The 23997-nt window shown below is 35.1% G+C and overlaps 1 protein-coding gene across 5 annotated transcripts in view; it reads right to left on the bottom strand.

Moving 5' to 3' along the window:
- CLOCK (clock circadian regulator) overlaps positions 1-23997 on the bottom strand; it is a 135302-nt gene that overhangs the window by 91838 nt on the left and 19467 nt on the right. For 2 of the 5 annotated variants that reach the window (XM_040624956.1, XM_040624955.1), the window contains exon 3: positions 14830-14916. The exons of the other annotated variants lie outside the window; for them this stretch is intronic. The gene's annotated coding sequence lies outside the window, so the exon portion shown is untranslated. The remainder of the gene's footprint in view (positions 1-14829; positions 14917-23997) is intronic. 5 annotated transcript variants of the gene reach the window in all.

Genomic DNA, 23997 nt, shown 5'->3' with positions numbered 1-23997 from the left:
TGCCCGTACTACCCATAGCAATCTACAGATTCAGTTTAATATCCATCAAAATGTCAGTGGTATTTTTCACAGAATTAGAACAAATAATGCTAACATTTGTATGGAACCACAAAAGATTGCAAATAGCCAGAGCAATCTTGAGAAAAGAACAAAGCTGAAGTTATCATAATCATAGATTTCAAGATATACTACAAAGCTATAGTTATCCAAACAATATGGTACTAGCACAAAGATACAGAGATCAATTAAACAGAATGGAGAACACAGAAATAAACCCATGGTCAATTAATCTACAACAAAGGAGGAGAGAATACAGACAGTGTCTTCAACAGATGGTGCTGGGATATGGAATATTACTCAGCCATAAGAAAGATGTTACTATTAGTGACAATATGGATAGACCAAGAGGGCATTAAATTAAGTGAAATAAGTCAGACAAATACCATATGATTTCACTTATATATGGAATCTTAAAAAACAAATAAAAATAACAGAAACAGACCCATAAATACAAAGAACAAACTGGTGGTTGCCAGAGGTGGAGGGAGGGGGGTCAAGGGATGGGCAAAATGGGGGAAGGGGAGAGATACAGGCTTCCAGTTATAGAATGAATATAAGTCATGGGAATAAAAGGCACAGCACAGAGAATATAGTTAATGGTACTGTAATAGTGTTGTATGGTGACAAATGGTAGTTACTCTTACGGTGAGCACATCATAATGTAGGATTATCCAATCACAATCTTGTATACCTGAAACTAATGTAACACTATGTGTCAACTATACTTCAATAAAACAAAAATTTTTAAGTAATTTAAACAAGAATCAAACAAAAAAAAAAAAGAAATGGGCTCTGAAAACAGATTTTCTGTGTATGCACTATAGCTTAGTCCATTTATTAGCTGTGGGTCTCAGACTAGTCACTTCATCTCTATGCATCTTTTTTTTCATTTTTAAAATGGAGATAATACTAGGTACATGCAGTTGTCCTTAGGATTAAATATGTTACATGTTTGGGACAGTATACAGAAAACAGCAAATGAATTTTAAATATGATTAGTGGTAACAGTATCACCTAGATGGCAAAGGATCAAAGAGACAGAAGAAAGCCAAGAAAGACTAGCCGTCACTAAAATTACAGAAAAGAGTGTTTTAAGAAGTTGACAATGTTAATACTGCAGTGCAGACAAGATAATGACTCTAAAATGTCCACTGTATTTAATAACAAAGAATTTGATACCTCTGGTGAGGGAGATATGAAACAGACACTGACCACTGCTTTAAGAGAGTAAAGTGGAAATCCCTTTCTTAAAGTTTGGTGAGAAAAAGTTTAGTGAGATGTATCAACTGCTTGAAAATATTTATACCCTTTGACCCAGTAATTTTACTTTGAGAAAAAAGGGAACAATCAGAGGTGTATCCAAAGTTTTATATTCATTGCACTATTGTGCACAATCTAGTAAAGTTATAAAGAATTTAACCATCTAATAGCAGTAACAGTGGCATCAAGATATATCAAACATAAATTGAAATAAGCCAAAAGTAAAACTGTAGTTATTCCTAAGTAGCTTATGAAATTTTAAACTTTTTTCTTTAGTACGTTCTAAAATCTCTCCTATGAACATGCACTATTATTATAATCAGAAAAACTTAAAACTGCTGCCTTTTTGTTTTTCTTTTAAAAGTCCAACATTAGAGCCCTAGCTATACATAAGGAACATAAACTACATGTTTATCCATTCCAGAAAACAAAATATCAGTAACAAAATAACATGTTACTGTTACAAAATAAGAGTAACAGAGGCTATTTTTCTATGTACTGTTGACATAATTTAAAGGAAAAACTTAATTTCATCCAATTATCAATAATCTTTAAATTATTAATTTAAAATGATTAACACAGGAACCTGGGTTTAAAAAAATGTAAACTACAATAAATCTTTTTCTAACCTAATAACCTATTGACCCACTGACCTACTTTGGAATTTAGGTTAGTTAAATCTGATATCACAGATATTCCTGGCACTGATGGATCTATTAACATTAATTAAAAGTAGTGCTGAAATTTAATTGACTGGTATAATACAAAACCCAAGCATCAATCCTCAACTACGTTTATCATCATTTATAAAAAATTCTAACTTGCTTCTGCAGAGCACTCAATGTTTGTATTATAGCTAAAAAGATTATTCCTAAAAGAACAATTTTAACTTGTAAAAAAAGATTCAAATACTTTTTAAATTAATTGTTTAACGTATGAATAAGGATGAAATTAAATAGTTCTTAACTTACTCGATACTAAATGGGAACATTAGCCTACCCAGCCTACCCCTACAATGGATATAAAATATTAGCAAGATGAAAACATTCTTAACTCTATATAGCAGTTTCAGAGACTAAATGAGAACTGACAGTAAGAACAAGAAACATACCCCAAACCAAACTTTTATGAACCAGACGAAATTCTGGCTCAAGACAAACAACAAATGGCCAGAACTCTCTGGCCTTTCAAAGGTCTAAATGTGAAGTATTTTTGAAACCTCATTAAATACACAAATACTAAAAAATCAGTACAACTTTCTTAGTAGGACACAAGACTATTCCAATGATTCAACTAACGTATTTCTTTAAACGCCTGAGGTCCCTATTCATGTAATGGACTGATCTGGTCCACAGAATATAGGAGCACCCTACTCCTTTTTCAGAGACTAGACTGAGGCCTGAGCCTGTCCCCAGCCTCCACTGAGTCCCAGAGAAGATCTGAAGGTGCAGAGCTGAAGCCTGAGTCACAGAGTGAACTATACACTGAACCAGGTACCATAACCCTGAAGCTACACTCCCCCTGCCCCAGGCCTCTTTACTAGGATCAGCAGGAAGAAAGAGGGGGCGCTGTGGTAGGCTAAGTAATGGCACCACTAAAAAGATCACGTCCTAATCCCTGGAGTCCATAAAATGTCACTTTACACGGCAAAAGGGACTTTGCAGATGTGATTAAGGTTAAAGATCTTGAGATGGGGAGATTATCCTGAATGTCTGTGGGTATAGTGCAATCATGTGAGTCTTTAAAAGCAGAGAACCTTTCAGATACATGCACCCTTATGTTTACAGCAGCATTATTTACAACAGTAGCCAAATTATGGAAGCAGCCCCAGTGTCCATTCATAGATGAATGGATAGAGAAAATGTAGTATATACATGTATGTATATGTATACACACACACTGGAATACTATTCAGCCACAAAAAATAATGAAATCTTGCCATTTACAACATGGATGGCGCTACATACAGAGTATAATGCTAAGCGAAGTCAGTCAGTCAGAGAAAGACAAATACCATATGATTTCACTCATGTGGAAACGAAACAAATGAGCAAAGGAAAAAAGAGAGAGGGAGAGAGGGGGAGCGGGAGGGAGGGAAAGGAGAGAGAGAGAGAGAGAGAGACAAACAAGAAACAGACCCTTACCTCTAGAGAACAAGCAGATGGTTAGCAGAGGGGAGGTGGGGTGGGGGGTGAAACAGGCAGAGGGGATTAAGGAGTGCACTTGTGATGATGAGCACAGGGTGACGTATGGAAATCTTGAATCACTCTATTGTACACCTGAAACTAATATAACATTGTATGTTAACTAAACTGGAAATAAAATTGAAAAAAATTAAAAAACAACAAAAAAGAAACCAAAACCAGAGACTTTCCTGGCTCTGGTCAGAGAGATTATGAAACAGAAGAAGGGTCAGAAAGATACAATGTTGTTGGTTTTGAAGGTGGAAGAAAGGGGCCATAACACAAGGAATGTGAGGCCTAAAGAAGCTTGAAAACACAATCAGCAGATTCTCCCCTGAAGACAGAAAGGAATTTTCCAGAAAGGAATGCACCCCTGCTGACACCTTGATTTTAGCCCAGTGAGACACATGTGGCACTTCTGAGCTTCAGTACTGACTACAATACATTTTTATTGTTTTATGCCATTAAGTGGTAATCTGTAGGACAGCAACAGAAACATAACAAAGTCCAAATATCTCTGGCTGCTCTTGATAAATTTGCCTTTCTTAAATATCTCCCCCTCAATATTTACAATAACCTGCCTTGGAAACAATCAAGATTAATCCCATTATGCCCTATTTTCCTTTTATATCAGTCACCAAGAGAGGCCCAAGACCCTCCATGCCCCCCCAACACCATCACCTGGATTCTTGTCCTTACATATTCTTTATATCCCTGCACTGATCCCTTTCCCCTTCCTTTCCCAATTTCCAAACTCCTTTAACAGTGTTCTCTGGAACTCACAGTGATATCATTAACAAAACCTATTTCCCCAACACGTTGTTGCACGCTCTCTTCACCTTGCTTGCACCAAATGAAACCCCACTCTACTCTAGAAGTTCTGCTCTAACTCCAGTCCTTCCAAATGACAGCTGTTTTCCTCTCCCATGTCACAGATGACTAGGTCCTAGTGGTGAGGCGGACCTCCTTGTTCCTCACTGTCATTGCTGAATTATTCCCCTTCATCTCCTCCCTAAATTATCCAGTTTTGAATCTCACGCCTCCAGACGATATCAGCTATTACCCTCTCCATGTTATAACCATTTATAAACTCCCAGAATAAGCCCTCTCATTCCCTCAGGGCTGTTACTCTAATACCGCTTCTGTGGCTGTTTTTTAATGTCAATATCTGTAACAACGATCCTCTCAACATGTCAGCCAGTCAGTTCCTTCACTTTCTGTCCTCTGAAATCCTGTGCACCATCCTACTTCCCATTCATTCCGAGTCATTCTAGAACTCACCATTAGAAATAATTACATGCCTCCCCATATTGTCTGTTTAAACACTGATCCCTCTACAGCTCACACAAGCTGAGATAGCTAGCATGCGATCTGCTTGATTCAAAACCACAAAATACAGATTTTTTTTTTTTTTTAAATTGGCAGTACAGCTCTAATTCATTCATTTATGCCTGCATCTTTTTTTTCCCCCAACCTGTCCTAACCTCCTAATCTTTGCTGGGCCCTCACAATTTCTCACTCCAGAAAAGGCACAAAGGGGCAAGTCAAGTTTATCTGAGATGGTCAGGGAATATCAGAGACAGAGACAGAAATGTTTAATTCTTTTACATGTTTGTCTAAATGCCTTCCTTTTTGCCACTGAATCCTTTGCACATTTATCATGGGTAAGCCACTCCATGAGACATTCTATGGCAAAATGCAATGGCCGCTTACAATTCTATATAACTCCAGTCATACTGATAATAAAAACTACTTATAATTCCAATTTACGGCATTTATTAATACAGGCATAAATCATACAGTGGAGGGGAAACCAAGGCTTCTGAAAGTCATTTCTGTTGCTACATTGCATGGTACCATTTTCCTTTTCCGCTTCATTCTATTTCTCTAGCCTCGTGCCCCATTCCACCCTCACTGTAGACATATTCCCTATTCTCCAACCACAATGAACTTCTCACCATTCCCATGAGGTAGCAAACAAAGACCCCTGGGTAAACAAAAAGGTCCATTCATCAGCGCCCAACATATTATCAACACAAAAGGCTTCTTAATAAACTAGAATTAACATTCACAAGAAACCACATTGTCATTCACATCAGGATTCAATTAATCAGTATGTAAAATGCATGTTGTCAGTGAAAACCTAAACGGATGTACCATGTATTAGTTTCCTCTGGCTTCTAAAACATATTACCACAAACTTAATGGAATGAAAAAACACAAATTTATTCTCTCCCAGTTCTGCAGATCTGAGTCCAATACAGGTCTCACTGGGCTAAACTGAAGGTGTCAGCAGGGCTATGTTCCTTTCTGGAAACCTTAGCAAAAAATGTTTCCTTGCCTTTACAATCCTCTCAAGGCTGCTCACCTTCCTTGGCTTACGGCTCCCCTCCTCAGTCTTCAAAACCAGCAGCAGGCCATGTGCTTCTCAAGCTGCCATCTCTTCTGCCTCCCTTTTTCCATACAAAGACCCTAGTAATTGATCATATTGCACCCACCCAGATAATCCAAGATAATCTTCCCAACTGTAATTCCTCTTTGCCACTTAACCTAACATAGTCACAGGTTCTGGGAATTACGGCATGGACATCTTGAAGGACCATTATTCTGCCTACCACATTCCATGACCAGAGAAGTCTCTCTTTGGTGAAGACAAAATTAAGTATCTTAGGGGAAGATAAGACATTAAAGAATAATTTGATCAACAGACAAACAACTACACCACCATGCCAGATAGTTTGTAACCTTTTTATTTTGTTTTGTATTATATTAGTGAAGTATTGTAACTTCTGAGCTATCTTTTTCCTTTTACGTTTCTTCAAGGGAACTGAAAAATAATGTGGATGATAATTCATGTTCCAGGAGTTCAGCTGCAACTTCCAAGCCTAAAATCATTGCTATATGGCCCCAGGAGGCTCTATGTCTGTTTCTTCTGAATGGCAAAAGTTAGTTTAATGTCCAAAAGAATATGAAAGCATACTTTCCCTTTTGGACAACTATTTCATGTGCTATATGCATTTTAAAAAAGGCATAATTTATTAAGCATCAAACAGTTGTCCAAAGAAGATTAATTAAATCCAATCCTTTGTGGATTGGCCTGTTTTAAAAAGACAAGTGTATGTAAATTTCTTTTTTTCCCCTCAAGATTTTATTTATTTATTTGAGAGAGCGAGCAAGCGAGCGAGGGAAGGGGCAGAACAAGAAAATATCCAAGGAGACTCCCGCTGAGCGTGGAGCCTGATGCAGGGCTCGATCCTGCAACCCATGATATCAGGACCTGAGCCAAAACCAAAAGTCGGTCACCTAATCAACTGAGCCACTCAGGTGCCTCTGGGTATATGTAAATTCCTGAAATGGATCTGAGGAGAGGGGAGAAGAGAGGGAGGGAGAGGAGCAAAGAGGTAAGGGAGGGCAAGAATGAACGAACAAACTATAAACCTAGTACAGAATTTCATTAGTGATAAAAATCTCCAGGGACCTGTTAGGAAATTTGATTACTAAGTAATATTATGAAAATATTAGGCTTAGGGCTAGCTCACGAGATATTTAATAAATTAAAACTAATATGTATAAATATGATGATGTTTTGACATATTATATACTTCATCAATGAGGCCACCAGACCCATGTAAAATGCCACTAAGAATATAACAACTTTTAAGGCTGCAAGTATTCCTCTTTTTGCAGTATAATCACTTTATAAAATAGGAGTTGTTCTGACCTATTAAAACCTGGATAAACTGCCAGGTTGGTTTTGTGTAGCCAAGTAGGCCAAGCAAGTTCACAACCATGTGAAAACTAGTTCAAATATGTTTAGATGCATCCTGAATCACAGATTATTCAGAAAACTACCATATAGCATTTCTTCACTAAAATCATCATTATATCTACATTTTAAGATAAAATGTACTTCCTTTACATTGTAAGATTTTGCATGAATCAGATATATGCTATCCATTTTCACTTTTCTGTCTTACCCTATTTACTTTCAAAACTTTGAAATAAATATATGTGGGTCTCCTAGTTGACGATTACTATTTTTTAAACCTGATTAAACTGATTTAAACTGATTGCTAGATCCTCACCTGAAATGCTAGGTCTTAGAAAATAGCAGACCAAGACACTATCTGAATCTGTGGAATAGGAAGGGAGATGGGGCTCACGTCGCACAAATGAATCTTAGTAGCACGTAAGTAGGAGTAATTAAGGACAAAAGAGGATGCGTGAGTGGCACACTAATTCACAGCCAGAAGGCCTGTGACGAGGTTTCACAAGGTGCAACCTGGACTTGACAAGTATTACATACAGAAGAGAGACATATCCTCGATACAGAAGACACAGGATTTGAGATTTCTATTGATGTATCTTTATGTCTGCTACTGAGCCCAGACAGTAAATTTGTATTTCATATATTTCTTGGTTCTGAAATTTCCATTTCATTCTTTTACATGGTTTCTATTTTTTCAGAGAACTGTGCTTCCATTCATTTCAAGAGTGTTCACAGATATAACAGGTGCTTTTAAGTCTTTTTCTAAAAACTCCATCATTGGATAATCTCAGGTTCAGCCTTTATTTATTGTCTTTTCCCTTAAAAAGTGGTCAGATTTTCCTGTTTCTTGGTATGTCAAGCAACTTTGGATTATATCCTAGATATTCTGAATATTAGGTTATAAAACTCCAGATTCTATTAACGCCTTCTAGATAATTTGATTTTTTTATTGAAGTTTACTGTAAGTTCTGTATTGCCTTCTGTAGGTGGTAGTTCAAATGTCAGTTCAGTTTTTAAAGCCTTTACTTTTACTATGTTATTTGGGTTTATCCTTTGCATGCAACACTCAGGGGCAAGTCTGGATCTGAACAGTGGTTTATACCGTAGTTCAGTTATCTAAGTCTTTGCTGTGTTTCTTTGGATCTGCTCTGTGCATGTATAGCTCACAAGTAAGGTAGGACCTTTGTGGGTTCATACTCAATTAGGGAATCTCCTCTCAGCTCTCTTCTCCCTGAGATCTTCCCAGCATGCTGCAGTTTCCAGCAGTCCCTTTCCCAAATCCTCTGGGCAGAGAAATCATTTCCTCTCAGAGTTTTAAGTGCTAGTGCCACCATGGCAGTGCAATTTTAGAACTGGAGATGGTCTTAGGGCAGGTTTGAGAGAGAAAAAGGAAAATAAGGGGACCCCTCTTCCTTATCCTCTGGCTAGAAATGGGGGTTTCTCTTGAAGTATTGCTAACTGCTACACCCACTGTGCAGTTCCACAATTCAGCCCACCATTTGGTCAAAGCTGGGTCATGGAAAGAAAAAAATGATAAACTCACAATTATACAGGCCACCCTTCAAATTATGAATTCCCTTCAAATTATAACTTCCCCTCTCAACTGGCCTGTTATTAATTTTCAGCCTTCAAATAGTTGGTTTTTGTATTTCATTAGGAAATACATTAGTTCTCCTCAGTCAGAGAATTAAGCTTACTCCATCTTGGTCTACCCACTGTATTATATCCCTGTCCCAACAGACTTTTCACCTAGTGGCTTCAGTAGTCATTGACTGATCATTATCTAGATCCATTATTTCATTAGAAGTTGCACTGTGGTGAGTTTCTAATCCTTTATTTGCTCAGTATTTCTTATCAGCTGTGATTCATCTATGAAGATAAACTTTCCCTCTTAACTATTTGGTTATCCTGGAATATAATCTGTGCAGAAAAACATTAAGTGGTTGATTCTTTCATTTACAAATGATTTTCAGAGTAATGACCTGATACCTGTGAGAACTGATATTTAAATTTCCAGAGAACTTCTCAATCTTTTATATTTGTGTATCAACCTACTGTAGTCATTACATTTTTTAAACCTATTTTCATGAAAATTTTCAAACGTAAAAAGAATAATATTAACCCACATTTCACCTATTTTCAATGATTATCAAATCATGGTCAATCTGGTTACATCTATACTGCCCCTTCTCCATTCCTTCCCACCCTCCTTTGCATTACTAAACGCAAACCACCAAAACTGTGTCATTGCATCTGTAAATACACCAGTGTGAATCTACAAATTACAAGGACTAATAAAAAACATAATCACAATATCATTATTCCTACCTTAAAAAGTTAATAGAGATGTATAGGACCTCCACACACAAAATAAAATTCTGAGAGAAATTTTAAAAGGCCTAAATATATCAAGGTACTACCACAGTTAAGGTATCGAATCTCTCAATATTGAAAGATGTCCAATATATCTAACTTGATTTATAGACTTGATATTAAGCTAGTCAATAATAATATTAAATAACAAATAGTATTAAACTTGCTATTTTTTTTAACTTGCTTACTATAAAGCGGGTTATCCCTTTATTTAGGAAACTGACAGGTTGAATATGAAATTTTTATTGAAATTTAAAGGACCAATAAAAACCAAGGCAATTGTGAAGAACATAATTGGAGAATTTAAAGCAACAGTAATTAGAAGAGTATGGCACTGGAACAACAACAGCCCAATGGAGCTGAACAGTCCAAAAACAGACCCACGAATAAACGCTCACCTGAATTACAACAAAGGCACTAATGCATTACTATAGGGAAAAGATAGTCTTTTTGATAAATAATGTTTGACAAAATGGGTTTCCATATGGAAAATAAAATGAACCAGGAACCTTATCATATACCATGCATAAACCTAAATGCGAAGGTTAAAACAAGTTTATAAGAAAAAACATACAAGAATACTTTCTTGGCTTTGGCACAAAGATTTCTTAAAACACAAAATACCAATCATAAAAGAACAGTTTGGTTAAGATGGACTTTATTAAAATTAAGAAATTTTCTTATAAAGACACACTATTAAAAGAGTAAAGAAGTAGAGGATAGATATCCTCAATATTTAATGCAATAAAAAACTTATCCTAGAAATAAAGAACTCCTACCAATCCATAAGATAGACAACTCAACAGAAAAATGGTCAAATGACATGAATAGGCATTTCTCAAAAGAAGATATTCAAATGGTCAATGGCATATAAACATGTACTAAATCTTTAAAGTTAGCAGGGAATTACAAATTAAAACTCCAATAATTTTTCACCACATATATGGCAAAGAAGCTAATATTAAAAAACACCAATAATTTTAAGTGTTGGTGAGAATATAGAGCAATGAGAACCCTTGTACGCTGTTGGTAGGTATAAAATGACTCAACCACTTTCAAAAACTATGGGCACCTACTAAAAGCTAAACAGAAATACCATGATCAACAATTTCACTCTTGGATATTTACTCAAAAGAAATGCATGCATATATGCACCAAAGACATGCTCAGGAATATTCATGGCAGCATTGTTTGTAACAGCCCAAAACTCACAATGATCCAAATATTCATCAACAGAATGGATAAACTGTGCCAATACACAATGAAGTATTACAAAGCAATGAAAAAGAATAAATTAATGTTATATGAATCAACATGGGTGACTCACATAAACAAGATGTTGATCTAAAAAAAGAGTCAAAAGATGTTAAAAACAGACAATACTAATGAACGGTAAATGAAGTAAGAATAATAGTTACCTTTGGAAATGTGTGTTGACTGTCAGGGGGCATTGAAGGAGGCTCCTAGGTTGATGAAAATATTCTATATCTTCATCTCGGTATTGGTTAAACGAGTGTGGACTTCATAAAATTTCATCAAAAGGATACTCAAGATTTATCCACTTTATAAAAAGCATGGTTTAATTCAATGCAAAAAGTTTTAAAAGTTAGCAATACTATATCAGTTCCTTAATTTTTAAATTTTTAACTTTTTGGTCATTTTACTTGGTAAAATTCAGGTCTAGGAAAACTAGATTTCTACATGTTTGCTTCTTAATTGGATACTGAAAGTCATATTTACTTCCTTTTGCAGTAAAATTACTGAAGAATTATTTTGATACATGGTTCCTTCCCATTATGAAGGCAACAGAAAGTCTAGGTCGAAGTTAGACCAGTCCCATTATTTACACCCTAAAATTTCTAAGATGGCTTTTTTTCTTCAGAGACAGTGCACACATGCTGAAGTGGAGGGAGGAGCAGAGGGAGACGGAGAAAGAATCCTCAAGAGATTCCCCATGGAGCACGGAGCCCAATGCCAGCCTCAATCCCAGAACCCTGAGACCATGATCCAAGCAGAAACCAAGAGCTGGATGCCCATCTGACTGAACCACCCAAGTGCCCCTATTAATCAATTTTTCTATATTAAGTTCCAGATCCCCAGTTCCCATAATTTGTATTTGGAAAAAAAAAAAAAAAGAGGTAAGAAAACTTAAGGCTTCTGAGGTTTACCAGCAGTTTTAGATAGAATTAAATAGCAAATCAAGGCAAGGTGTTAGTATAAGGCTGTTGTGAAAATGAAATAAATTACTAAATGTAGAGTGCTTAGAATATAATGTCTGGCACTAAACAAAAAGCTCAAAAAGGTCATCAATTATGAATACCAGTTTGAGAAACGTTAGAATAGACCCTTACTCTTGAATTTCCTTCAAAATATAACTTAAGGTCAAAATATAATAATGTAAGGTAGTAAAACCAGATCTACATTTAAAAACAAAGCATATTTATGGAGCTAACAGAACACAACAGATTTTTAATAAAACAAGCTGTAGTGGACATTATATTAAAGAACAGTAGCAGGAAGAAAATTAAACACATCACATGTAAGATTTTTTGAAGTTCTAAATTGTACTAATTGGTATTTAACTATGATCTTATGATTTAAAGAACTGAGGAGATAATCAGCAAGAATACTGCTAAAATAAAGACTATCTTTGCATACAGTTTTTACATTTGCGAAGTTCTATTTATCTCCACATTACTATAAAACATTTGTAAGTCAACTTATTAAATCCAGTAAAGAATCATAGAACAGAGTATCTGCACTGAGGAACAAATTAATCATAAACCACCCAACCAAAAAATACTGTTCAGAATAGTACCACCATGTAAACAGAGTATGTGTGAAGGCACTTTGAAAAAGTACAAGCACTGTAAGTGTATTTTTAATGAAAGTAATTAATAATTTAAAAGCAACAGTATTTGGACATAATCTCTAGGTTTTTGGTAATTGCTAATGGCATTTCTTTAAACTTGTTACTTGGAATACTTTCAAACTTTCAGAAAAGTGTACAAATAGTTCAAAGAACTCCTATGTATATTTTATCCAGATTTATCAATTAACATTCACATAATTTTTTTATCATATATGGATAAACATTTGCTGAGCCATTTGAGAATAAGTTGTATATATCATACCCTTTCACGCCTAAATACATCAACATATGCCTCTCAAGAACAAAGACATTCCCTTAAATAGCCATAATATAGTTACTAACTTCAGGATATTTAACAATTACACAAAATTTTAATTTAATGTCTATTTTCCAATTTTTTTTTAACTGAGCAAATGAAGTCCTCTAAGGCTTTCTTCCTCCTCTAATACAGGATCCAGTCCAGAGTCATGTACTGACTGCATTTAGCTGTCCGATCTCCCCAGACTCCTTTTACGTGCAACAGTTTTCCTCAACTAAATGCCATTTAAACTATCTGATCTTTACAAGATGTTCTGCAGGATAATATTTTAAAAGCTGGGTTCTTGAGCAAACTATACAGAGAAGGTTCATTTAAGAAAGAGATTCAGTGGATAAGTTGAGGAAGTTTCAGAAGACTTAGATGAGAATATATGAATCTTCCTATCCAAGAGTAGCTTTTAGTATATATATACATTTTAAAGATTTACAACAAGGAGTCTTCTAAGATTGGTAACTTTTGGATTAGTGGTTTATCTTGTCTCTTAAGATGTCAAAACATTACAATATATAATCAACTTAGACAAATAAATCTGGCCAATGATTTGATGGCTATCAGTAAAGAGCAGATCCAGAGAAAATTGCTGTTTTCATCAAAATTCTCTCCTACAGTTTTTTTTTGCCTGTTTTGTTATTTTTTTTTTTTTTTAAAGATTTTATTTATTTATTTAACAGAGACAGAGAGACAGCCAGCGAGAGAGGGAACACAGCAAGGGGGAGTGGGAGAGGAAGAAGCAGGCTCCCAGCGGAGGAGCCGATGTGGGACTCGATCCCGGCACGCCGGGATCACGCCCTGAGCGGAAGGCAGACGCTTTAACGACTGCGCTACCCAGGCGCCCCTGTTTTGTTATTTTTTTTAATTCTCTCCTACAGTTTACAAAAAACACCCAATCCCAATAAGCAAACCTTTAAAGAAACTAGAATTATTGTGATCATACATAGATGTAATAGGTACTAGAGCTAACTTACAACAGATCTTGTTCTTTTACTCAACACTGACTGTGTGACAACCATGTGTCAGGCCTACAATAGCCATGGAGGCATCCATTGTTTAAAAAACAAGCATGGTATCTACCCTTTGGAAACCTGTAATTTAGTAAACCCAAGACCCCTGCTTTCAGATAGGAAAGATACTATTTTTTCCTATTTTGAAAATGAAGCTACTAGCACTCAACCTATAAGCACTTCTCCAACCATGAAGAGCATAGATCAGCTAACTTATCCTGTAAAGGGTTACACAGTATATACTTTCTGGGCCCTAAGGTCTCTGATGCAACTACTGTACTTAAATTAACTCTGCCACTAGAGCATGAAAACAGCCATACACAATATGTTAACGAGTGGCTGTATTCCAATAAAGCTTTATTCATAGATGCTGAAATTTGAATTTCATATCATCTTCATGTCACAAAATAGTATTCTTTTGAGATTTTCTTTTCCTCCAATCATTTCAAAATGTAAACACTATTCTTAGCTCATAGGTCATAGAAAAACAAGCAGCAGGCTGGATTTGGTATTTTGCAGACTCCTGACAGACTTGCTTATAAGCTGGAGCTGCAATGGGTGACTGGCTCTTCTTTAAGTCATCAACTAATTCTTTATCGCTATACTTATAATGTAACAGGAAATAATTCTTATTTTTTCAGTCATTTGCAAATCACCTTCATCTCAGAAAAAGATATTAAAAATCTTACTTCTAAATAACTGAAAAATTTTAAGAATTGGTGAAAATACTTCATATCTCCGTGTCAATTATCTTACCAACCAATAACTCTTTACTCCTCAAAAACTTAAAATTCTAAAGATAAATTAAGACTATCAAAGCAAGTAGCAGATCATGCTCTAAATACTTTTATAATACTTTGTCCTATGCTTCTTGCCAGGAGATTGCAAACCTCACTTTATCCAATGATTATGAATTACGCAGGAAAAAAAACCAACAACACAGCATACCTCTGAGCTCAAAATGAAAACTGAAGGTATCTAGTGAAACTCACCAAGTTCTAAAGATTCATCTAAGAAGAATGCAGAATTTTCCAAAGGCATCTTAAACTGTGACAGAATCAGCTTCTAAGTTTCAGCGGCTTTACAGGGAAAAATAAAATAAAAATACTGTAAAACAAGGGCAGCTGTGGAGATGATGTTAGCCAAAGTCTAAGCAACAGTATCTCTGGTATTTTTTTTTTTCCCATGCACGTATACAGCATTAATTGGGGCCTCCTATGTGCCAGGAACTGGGGATGAAGCAATGAACATGTCAGATCCCATCAACCCCTGTGGGAGCTCACTATGTAGGGCAACTCCAAATGAGATGAAAGGCTTTAAGAATCATGACGTTGTGAGGGGAAAGCATGGCAGAAATACAAACCAGTCTGGTGGGAATTGGTTAGGAATGACCTCCTAAAGGAGGGGCATTTAATGTAAGCACGAATAGGATCTGGTCAGACAAAGCAAGGCAAGAGGGAAGAGAAAGTGTTCAATCCAAAGTGAACAGCATGTTCAAAGGGCCAGATATGAGAGAATATGCATTTATGTGGAAGTTAAATAAGTGCAGTGTGGCTGCTCAGAGTAAGAAAAGAGAGAAAAAGAACATTCTCTGAGATGAGATAGATAAGGTAGGAAAAAAGTGGTGAAGCAATTTGCCCTGAGTCACAGAGTCACACAGGGGTAAAAGGCAGAGCCCATTTTAAACCCGCATCAACTGACTGCAAATATACTACACATTCTGAAGTTCTTCCCAGCCCACTAGCCTCGAGGGTTGAGAGGGGGGTCCTTGGGAAGGAAGCTGAGGAAAAAGTGCTCGTGGAGGGTGATCCTTTTAGGGGGCTTTTGCAAGGGCCTGAGGGAAGACTGCCTTGGGCCAATAGCCAGCCTCCCTATGAATGAACTGATCAACTAACCATCAAGAAATCCCCCTGCAGAATGATGGGAAAGAAGTCTGTCTCAGCATCATTCTCAATTACTAACAGCTTACCAAACACTTCACTATGTGTGAAGCCTTGTTATAAGTGCTCTACATATGTATTAACTAACTCAATCCTCACAACATCCCTATGAGATAGGTACTTTTATTACCCTGTATTTTCAGTATGATTTTATTAAACTATCCAAACATGGCCATTAATTCTTATTAACAATTAAAGTTAAAATGATCAGAAACATTAACAACATTTCTCACCACAATATTAAAAGCATTTTCATTACCCTTCTACCAGAAAAGTACCATTTTAAATATCAACTAACAAAAATAAAAGGCTACAACATTATTTTGGTTGATTTTTTTAAAAACTAGCAGTTCTATTAAGGAAAGAGTTTGGGAAATCCTTTTCTCCTTATTCATTCACTCACTAGGGTATATTCCACATATCCAGTGGTAAGAAAAACACGCCAAATTCCAGACCTCATGGATTTTAAGCCACTGAAATACAATGACGTTTGACACTCCTGGGCAATTACATTTTTGCAACATATCCTAAGTTTTTTTGAATAAATGAAAACCCAATAACCACACAGACAAAATCCAATGCAACAGAAGAGAATCAAAACTTGAAGTGGATTGTGAGTAAAAATATACACGTTAAGAGGAAGAGAGTGAGTAAGAAACTGTTCCACCGAGGAGTATACTCAGGAAGAATGAAAAAATCCTCAAAGAGAGCATAAAGAAATAGTAATCAGTTACAGTGATGAAGGTCCTTAAGGAAATTAACAGTAATGAAAATAAAAAGTATATGAATATTATCCAGCATCAGATTCAAGACTATAATCTAGTGAAGAAAAATTAAACCTTTAACCAGCAGTCTTCACAATGGGACCAGATGGTTTTAAGGGAATCAATTTCCAGATCCTTAATTTCCATAGTTACCAACCAGTTACTAGAATTAATATTAAGGTCAGAGCATTATACTCATTTCTCCTTTCCTACACTCTACATTTCCTACAGTACATTTTATAATCCTCCTTCTTCCAGTTCACAGGAGAAAGATATATTTCTCACACACCTAACATCTCACTACAATGCATTTCCATGATTGGAAAAACACCCAAAACACCAAAGAAGTAATTTGAAATATTGATATCAGGGGAATACCCTTAATGGAAGAACCATATACTAAGGTGGTTTTGTCTTTCCCTATCCCGTACATTTCTGTTAACGATAATACCTGACATGTAAAAGGAGATATTTTGGCCCAAATGGGCTGCTACAACTTTGGGAGGTGGGAATAAGAAAAATTTTTGATTAAAAAGCTATCAGAGAGAATCCAATGAAAACCTGATGATAAATATTGAAGAGTGCTATAATTTAGTTCATCCAGGTAAAAAGCTTATGACTAGACTCCTTACATAACTTATCTAGAATTATGTAGAATCCAAGATCTGGAAAGCATCTTAAATTAGAATTCAAGATCTGTACTTTCACCATTCTCCAAAAAATGACAAAGAAATTAGTACATTCTATCAGTCACCCATGTCTTATTTCTGTGAATTGAAGATACTTTACGTGGTTTTAATGAGTTGAAAAGAGCACATAACCCCCCCCACCAAAAAAAGAAAGAAAGAAAGAAAGAAAGAAAGAAAAAGAGAAAAAAGAGCTCTTACTTCTGTCAAATCAATAGCATGTTTTCAAGTAAAAGTAGTAAACACCGAAGTTAGAGTTTTCTATTTTTTATTGAGAAACATTTTTATTAATTTTTGTCAAAAGAACACTGGACACAGTAAATCCGTATTTTTTTCTAACCTGGACAAGCCTTCATGCTGTCACATATCAACCAATTCTTTGCTCAGTTTTTCATCCCTATGTGAACTTATTAGATACACATTAATTTATCAGGAATATGTTGTATATTCTACTATAAATGATATACTTAAAAAAGTTATCAATACTCTTTTATAAATATCTTTTCTTTTTATTATTAATTTCCACAGAAACCAGTCTCATTCTAACATAATATTCATCCATGAATACATAAATTCCATGAAAAGAACAGTCCCCTCTAAAGAGATACATTTATGTTTAAGAACTATTTAATAAACAAAATCAAGAATATATTTATGTTATACTCATAGTAATTATAATTTAGAAGAAAATTCTTTAACACTTAGACCACTATGGTCACAGTTAATAAACATTTTAAATTTCAATTTACATTCATATTTTTGATGCCCAGAAACACTATTCAAGTGCTGGAAAAAAAACTGCCAACCCAGAATCCTGTATCCAGACAAAATATCCTTCAGGAAAGAGAGGGAAATTTGTCTAGACCTACTCTAGAACGCTAGCTACAGGAGGTTCTTCAAACAGAAAACAAATGATAAAAGAAGGAGTACTGGAAAATCAGGCAGAATGGATAGAAAAGAATATGGGTAAAAACAATAGACTTTCCTTTTGTTGTATTATTTTTGATGGCTTAAGCAAAAATGATGACACTGTGTGATATGGTTCTCACAATATGCAGAAAAAATATAGAAGGCAATATATTAGAAATGGAGGGGGGATAAAGGGACTTAACCAGCAGGCTATAGTAAATTATGTATACAAAAAACAATATTTAGAGCAACCACAAAAAAGCTATTCAAAGAGATACAATCAAAACATTATAGATCAAGATGGAATCCCAAAAGTTCAACTAACCCACAGGTTTGTTTTTTTTTTTTTCTCCTTCTAACTACTACTACTAAAAAAGTAGTTAAAGCATAAGATATTCTATCCCCAAGCAGGATAGGGGTCCATCAAGTTTGAGAACATTGATGAGTCACATCCTCTAAGAGAAGAATTTTGAAAGCACTTGTAATACCAGCTTTGACGTTACTCTCACACCCTGCTGGTGGGAGTATAAATTAGTACAAACTGAGAACAATTTATCAGTGTCTTAACAAAATTACAAATGTCTAACCCTTTGGTCCAGCAATATAGTGGGCTATAAACAACATTTAAAAAATGAAACAGGATAAGGAAAAAAAGTTAGAATATAAGACTCTGAGTAATGGTAAGGGTACTTCCTGACTTTTGTTTCAGATACGTGTTTATGAGTATGTATGTGCACAAACACACACACACACACACACACATAAGGTCATAAAATAAAATATATCTCTTATTATAGGTTGTGGTCAAACAAGTTTGGAAGCCACTGTTTCAGCTCAAGAAAGAAAGCCTTGGGGGCGCCTGGGTGGCACAGTGGTTAGGCGTCGTCTGCCTTCAGCTCAGGGCGTGATCCCGGCCTTGTGGGATCGAGCCCCACATCAGGCTCCTCCGAAATGAGCCTGCTTCTTCCTCTCCCACTCCCCCTGCTTGTGTTCCCTCTCTCGCTGGCTGTCTCTATCTCTGTCAAATAAATAAATAAAATCTTAAAAAAAAAAAAAAAAAAAGAAAGAAAGCAAGCCTTGGGCAAAGGTACAAGCTGACACTTCAGGAAGAAAGGGTTCATGCCAGGATATGACGAAGTTAAAGAGAAATAAGGCATATAAGGAGACGAAGCAAACATGAGCCAGTACATTAACAAGCTATATAGAGCCATCAGAAAACTTGGCCTGTTTGGGGTGAATGCAGGGGAGAAGAGGAAAGGAGAGAATTTATCTGACCAAAAAAGAGACAGAAAAATCCAGCAAAGTTGTCCCAGGGGTGTTAATTTTTAAACAGAATTCCAAGTATTTCTTGTTTTCCTCAATGACATTATTTTCTTTGTTAACTTTTATAAAGCAAATTTTAAATTATGTATGTGGCTTACATTTCTGGTTCATATTATATTTCTCTCAGACAATGCTGGTCTGGACCTGAAGTGCTAGTTTCTCTTTGCATTCATTTGCTGATTTGTCAAAGAGTTGTGAGACATCTTCCACTGTCATTTTTCTTCTCTTAACCACTTTGGACAGAAATGAAAACTTCCTAATTCGCAACTGCATTCAATGAAAACTAAAAAAGAGCCTACAAAGATGGTGTGTCTCCAGGCTTCTTTTATAACTTGTTGAAATATGATGCAATTACTTGGGTAATACAAAAAAATAAAAACTGAAAAAATGATGCAACAATGACAATTTCCCCCATATTTTATCATCCAATGTGATTCCACCATTCTTCTATTTTCATCTCTTCTTAGAAGAGATGGAAATAGCTGATGAGTCATTATGAAATAAATCATAGAATGATGAAATAGCAGAATGTTTAAATATAAATGAATATAGTACAAGATAGAGTAAGTTTTATTCAACTTAAAAAACAGTAAATTTTGCCTTTGTTCTTTGGAAGACCCAAAGAAAGAATAACACTCATGAAATACTAGTCCTTACAAATTGCCAGAAATGTTTAAAAAAAAAAAAGTATAAAATTAAAGCCAACGGATACTGATGATATACTAAGGGCTAATCAAAAATTGGTAAATAAAAGAAAATTAATCATGAACTTTTCTTGCCTGTCCTGTCAAACTGTATCTCAAGGTAGCCAGAGAGACCAAACTGATGAGAGGGCTAGTCCTTCAAAGAATTTTAGCTAATAAGAACAAAAGAAATGACATATAAATAGATGGGCAGTAATCATCAATAGATTTTAAAAGATTAAGAGAAAAAGTGATAGTCAATTTCACAATGGATCAACTGCATGCACTAATCAATCTTAGCATCTCCAAAAATGAGATGACCAAATATTAAGTACCTCCTGATGTAATATGTAATACATAGTACTACTTATAAAATATTCTTGTTGAAAAAGAGTCAAAATAGGATCAAACCTTCAGATCATATATTCTTAACTGGAGCAATATCACACCCAACAGGTAAGAAGAACTTAAATAACAAATTAAAAGTTTCTTACTCTTCAAAGCACAATACTATGATCTGTCCCCTGGGTTTCAGGAGGTAGACAATTAAAAAAAAAAAAAATTCTAAAAAGGTCCTTTAAAGAGACAATGAAAAAAGCAAACAAAAAGTTAATAAACACTGCTTTGGATCAAACTTCCAGTTTACATTAATACTGGAAGAAAATAAATAAAATGACATCAGGAAAAAGCAATCAGACAAATCCAGAATGTAAAATATTCTATAGAACAACTGATCCAGTTCCTTCAACATGGAGGGAAAAATAAAGGCAGGGGGAGGAGAGGGCCCATCAATTTTTCTAAAATTTAAAAAGATTCAAAGTCTTTAGTTTTAGAAATATACTTTAAAATACTTACAGATCAATGACATGTGGAATATGCTTCAAAACAATATTAGGAAAGGAGTGAGGGTATAGATGAAAAAAGACCCAATTATTAAAGCTGGTGACAGAGTTCCATCTGTCATTTCTTTATTCTATTCTGTAAACTGCTGTATAGTTTAAAATACTCCATTAAAACAAAATCATGAGTTATTTGAGGAAGATTTTGCTTTCTTAAGAAATCAGAGAACTATATACCCACAATAAAAAAAAGCAGCTAAGAAAAAGAACAAAATCAGTAAGTAGATCAATTAACCCTGGAAGAATCAGATTATTTAGGGTACAGAAGAAAATGCAAAAACAAAACAAAATATACTTAACACACTCCTGAATAAACTGCACTGTGTGAAACAAAACTAGGATGCTATATATTTAACAGACAATACAGATTTTGCTACACCAATAACTATTCTAAATGCTTTACAAATATAAACTCCTTTACCCACAAACTAGTTATTATCTTCATTTTGGTCACATTAAGTGACCTAAGATTATTAAGTGGTAGAGATGGGATCTAAACCCACACAGTCTGGCAGTCTGGTTCTATTGCATAAGCTTGTAACTACTATACCATGTTGCCTTTTGAAATGATACAATCAGAAAATAAATAATGCTACTGAAGTATTAACAATGTGTTTACAGACATTCACAGAAAGGCAGAAAGATATAACTGAAGGAATCTGTCAGAATACATATTAAAAAAGAAGAGGTAGAAACATGAGAAGAGATAAAAGACGTAAAATCAATCCAGAAAGCCAACATTCTGTTGGCAAGCATTTCAAAATGGGAGAACATAGAAAACCAAGAAATATTACCAAAGAAATAATAAACGAATATTTCTCACCTGAAGGAAGACACATGCATTTCAATCACAAAGGGTCCACCAAATCCAAAGAATCCAGTGAGAAGGACAAAAATAATTCATACCTAGACAAGTAACTGTAAGATTCCAGAACTACAAAGAAATACTGAAGCTTCCAAAGAGAGAGGAAAGGAGTCTGTTAGAAAGTAACAAGTCTCAGAATACCATCAGACTTCTCATCTTAACACAGAGAAAACTGAGCAAAACCCTCAAGTTCTGAGGGAAAAATCTGAAACTAAATTTCTACACCCAGCCAAACTATCAAGCAATTATGAGCCAGGCCAAAGCCGTTTGAAGACAGCAAGAATTTAGAACCTTGTACACTGAGTTAATTACAAGTACCTTGTATACCGGAGTTAATGTGGGATCTAAGAAACAGTATATCTAACCCAGAAATGCAGGAATACCTTTGAATGAAAGATATACAGACTTCCAAACCTAAAGCAGGCAGGAGGAGGGCTCTAAAAGAGATGTCTCCAGGACAAGTAGGATTCCATCCAAAAAATAATAGATATTATGATTCAGCCAGGAAACATGTGAGGCTATGGTAAAGCTATCTTTTTCTCTATCAAGGAAAAAGGCAATTAAAGATGATAATGGCGGAAGATGAACAATATAAAGAAAACTAGTAAGAATATAGTCAGATTATAAAGCAAACTAGTAGTATGATTTTGAAAAACTTACTATTTGTAAGTAAAGATAATCAATCTAACGTTGATATCAAATATTTTATTTTTTGAGTTCCATTAGCATCATGATCTTGGACCCACTGAGAACAAAAATTAACCCTAGCTCAATGATTAACTGCAGTTTACTGTATTTAAAATCAATCTGACAAGCCTGAATTCTTCTCATTACAGAACAGAACATAAATGTTACATTATAAACCCACTCAAATAAATACAAAACAAAAGACAGGAGTGGAAATGAAGGAGTAGAAAACACAAGATGAAGAAAAAGATAAAAGTCCTGATGTCCTTTTTTATTATTATTTAAAGATTTTATTTTTAAGTAATCTCTACACACCATATGGGGCTTGAAATTACAACCTGCAAAAGTCACATGCTCTATCAACTGAGCCAGCCAGGCACCCCGAAAGTCCTAGTGTTCTTTCTTATCTTACATAGTAGGGATTTAAAATACAGTATCTAAGGAATTCAAATATTTTATTTACATTTGTAAAAATATTAATAAAAGAACTAAATATAGTAAGTTTTAAACTTTGGAATACAGAGAGAAAAGAGGAGATTAAAGACAGTATAAGTAAGCTAAAGCCTCATCTTTTTTAGCAGGAAGTAAAGAGACATAACTGAAAGTTAATAAATCAAAAAATAAAAGCAGATCCCAAGCCCAGGACCACATGCCTTCACAGGAAAATTCTCTAAAGCATTTAAAGGTTCTCCTCAAACTCTTCCAAAGAATGAAAGAAGAGGGAACATTTCCAAATGCATTCTATGAGGCCAGCATTATCCTGATACCAAAACCAGAAAAAGACACAACAAGAAAATTACAGAGTAATATCCCTGATGAATACTGATGTAAAAATCCTCAACAAAATACTAAGAAACTAAATTCAACAGCACATTAAAAGGATTATGTACTATGATCAAGTGGTATGTATACCTAGAGTGCAAGGATGGTTCAACATATGAAAATCTATCAGTATAATACACTACATTAAGAGAATGAAGGGGGAAAAACACACGAACATCTCAAACGATGCAGAAAAAGCATCCAACAAAATTAAATACGCTTTCCCAATAAAAACACTCAGTAAGCCAGAAATAGAACTACCTCAACATAATAAAGGCCTAATATGAAATGTCCACTGCTAACATCATACTCAACAATGAAAAACTGAAAGCTTTTCCTCTAAGATTAGGAACAAGGAATCACCTCTATTCAACATAGTGCTGGAAGTCCTAGCCAGAGCAATTATTAGGCAAGAAAAAGAAATAAAAGGCATCTAAACAATGAAGGAAGAAATTAAAATTTACCTCTTTTCACAGATGACATGTATGTACAAAACCCTAATGATCCTACACCCACCAAAAAACTGTTAAAACCAGTAAGTGACTTCAACAAAGCTGCATAATATAAAATTGACAAATAAAA

The sequence above is a fragment of the Ursus maritimus genome, unplaced genomic scaffold (assembly GCF_017311325.1).
Source record: "Ursus maritimus isolate PB19 unplaced genomic scaffold, ASM1731132v1 scaffold_8, whole genome shotgun sequence".
NCBI classification, from domain to species: domain Eukaryota; kingdom Metazoa; phylum Chordata; class Mammalia; order Carnivora; family Ursidae; genus Ursus; species Ursus maritimus.
This window is presented reverse-complemented; position numbering and strand designations above follow the sequence as displayed.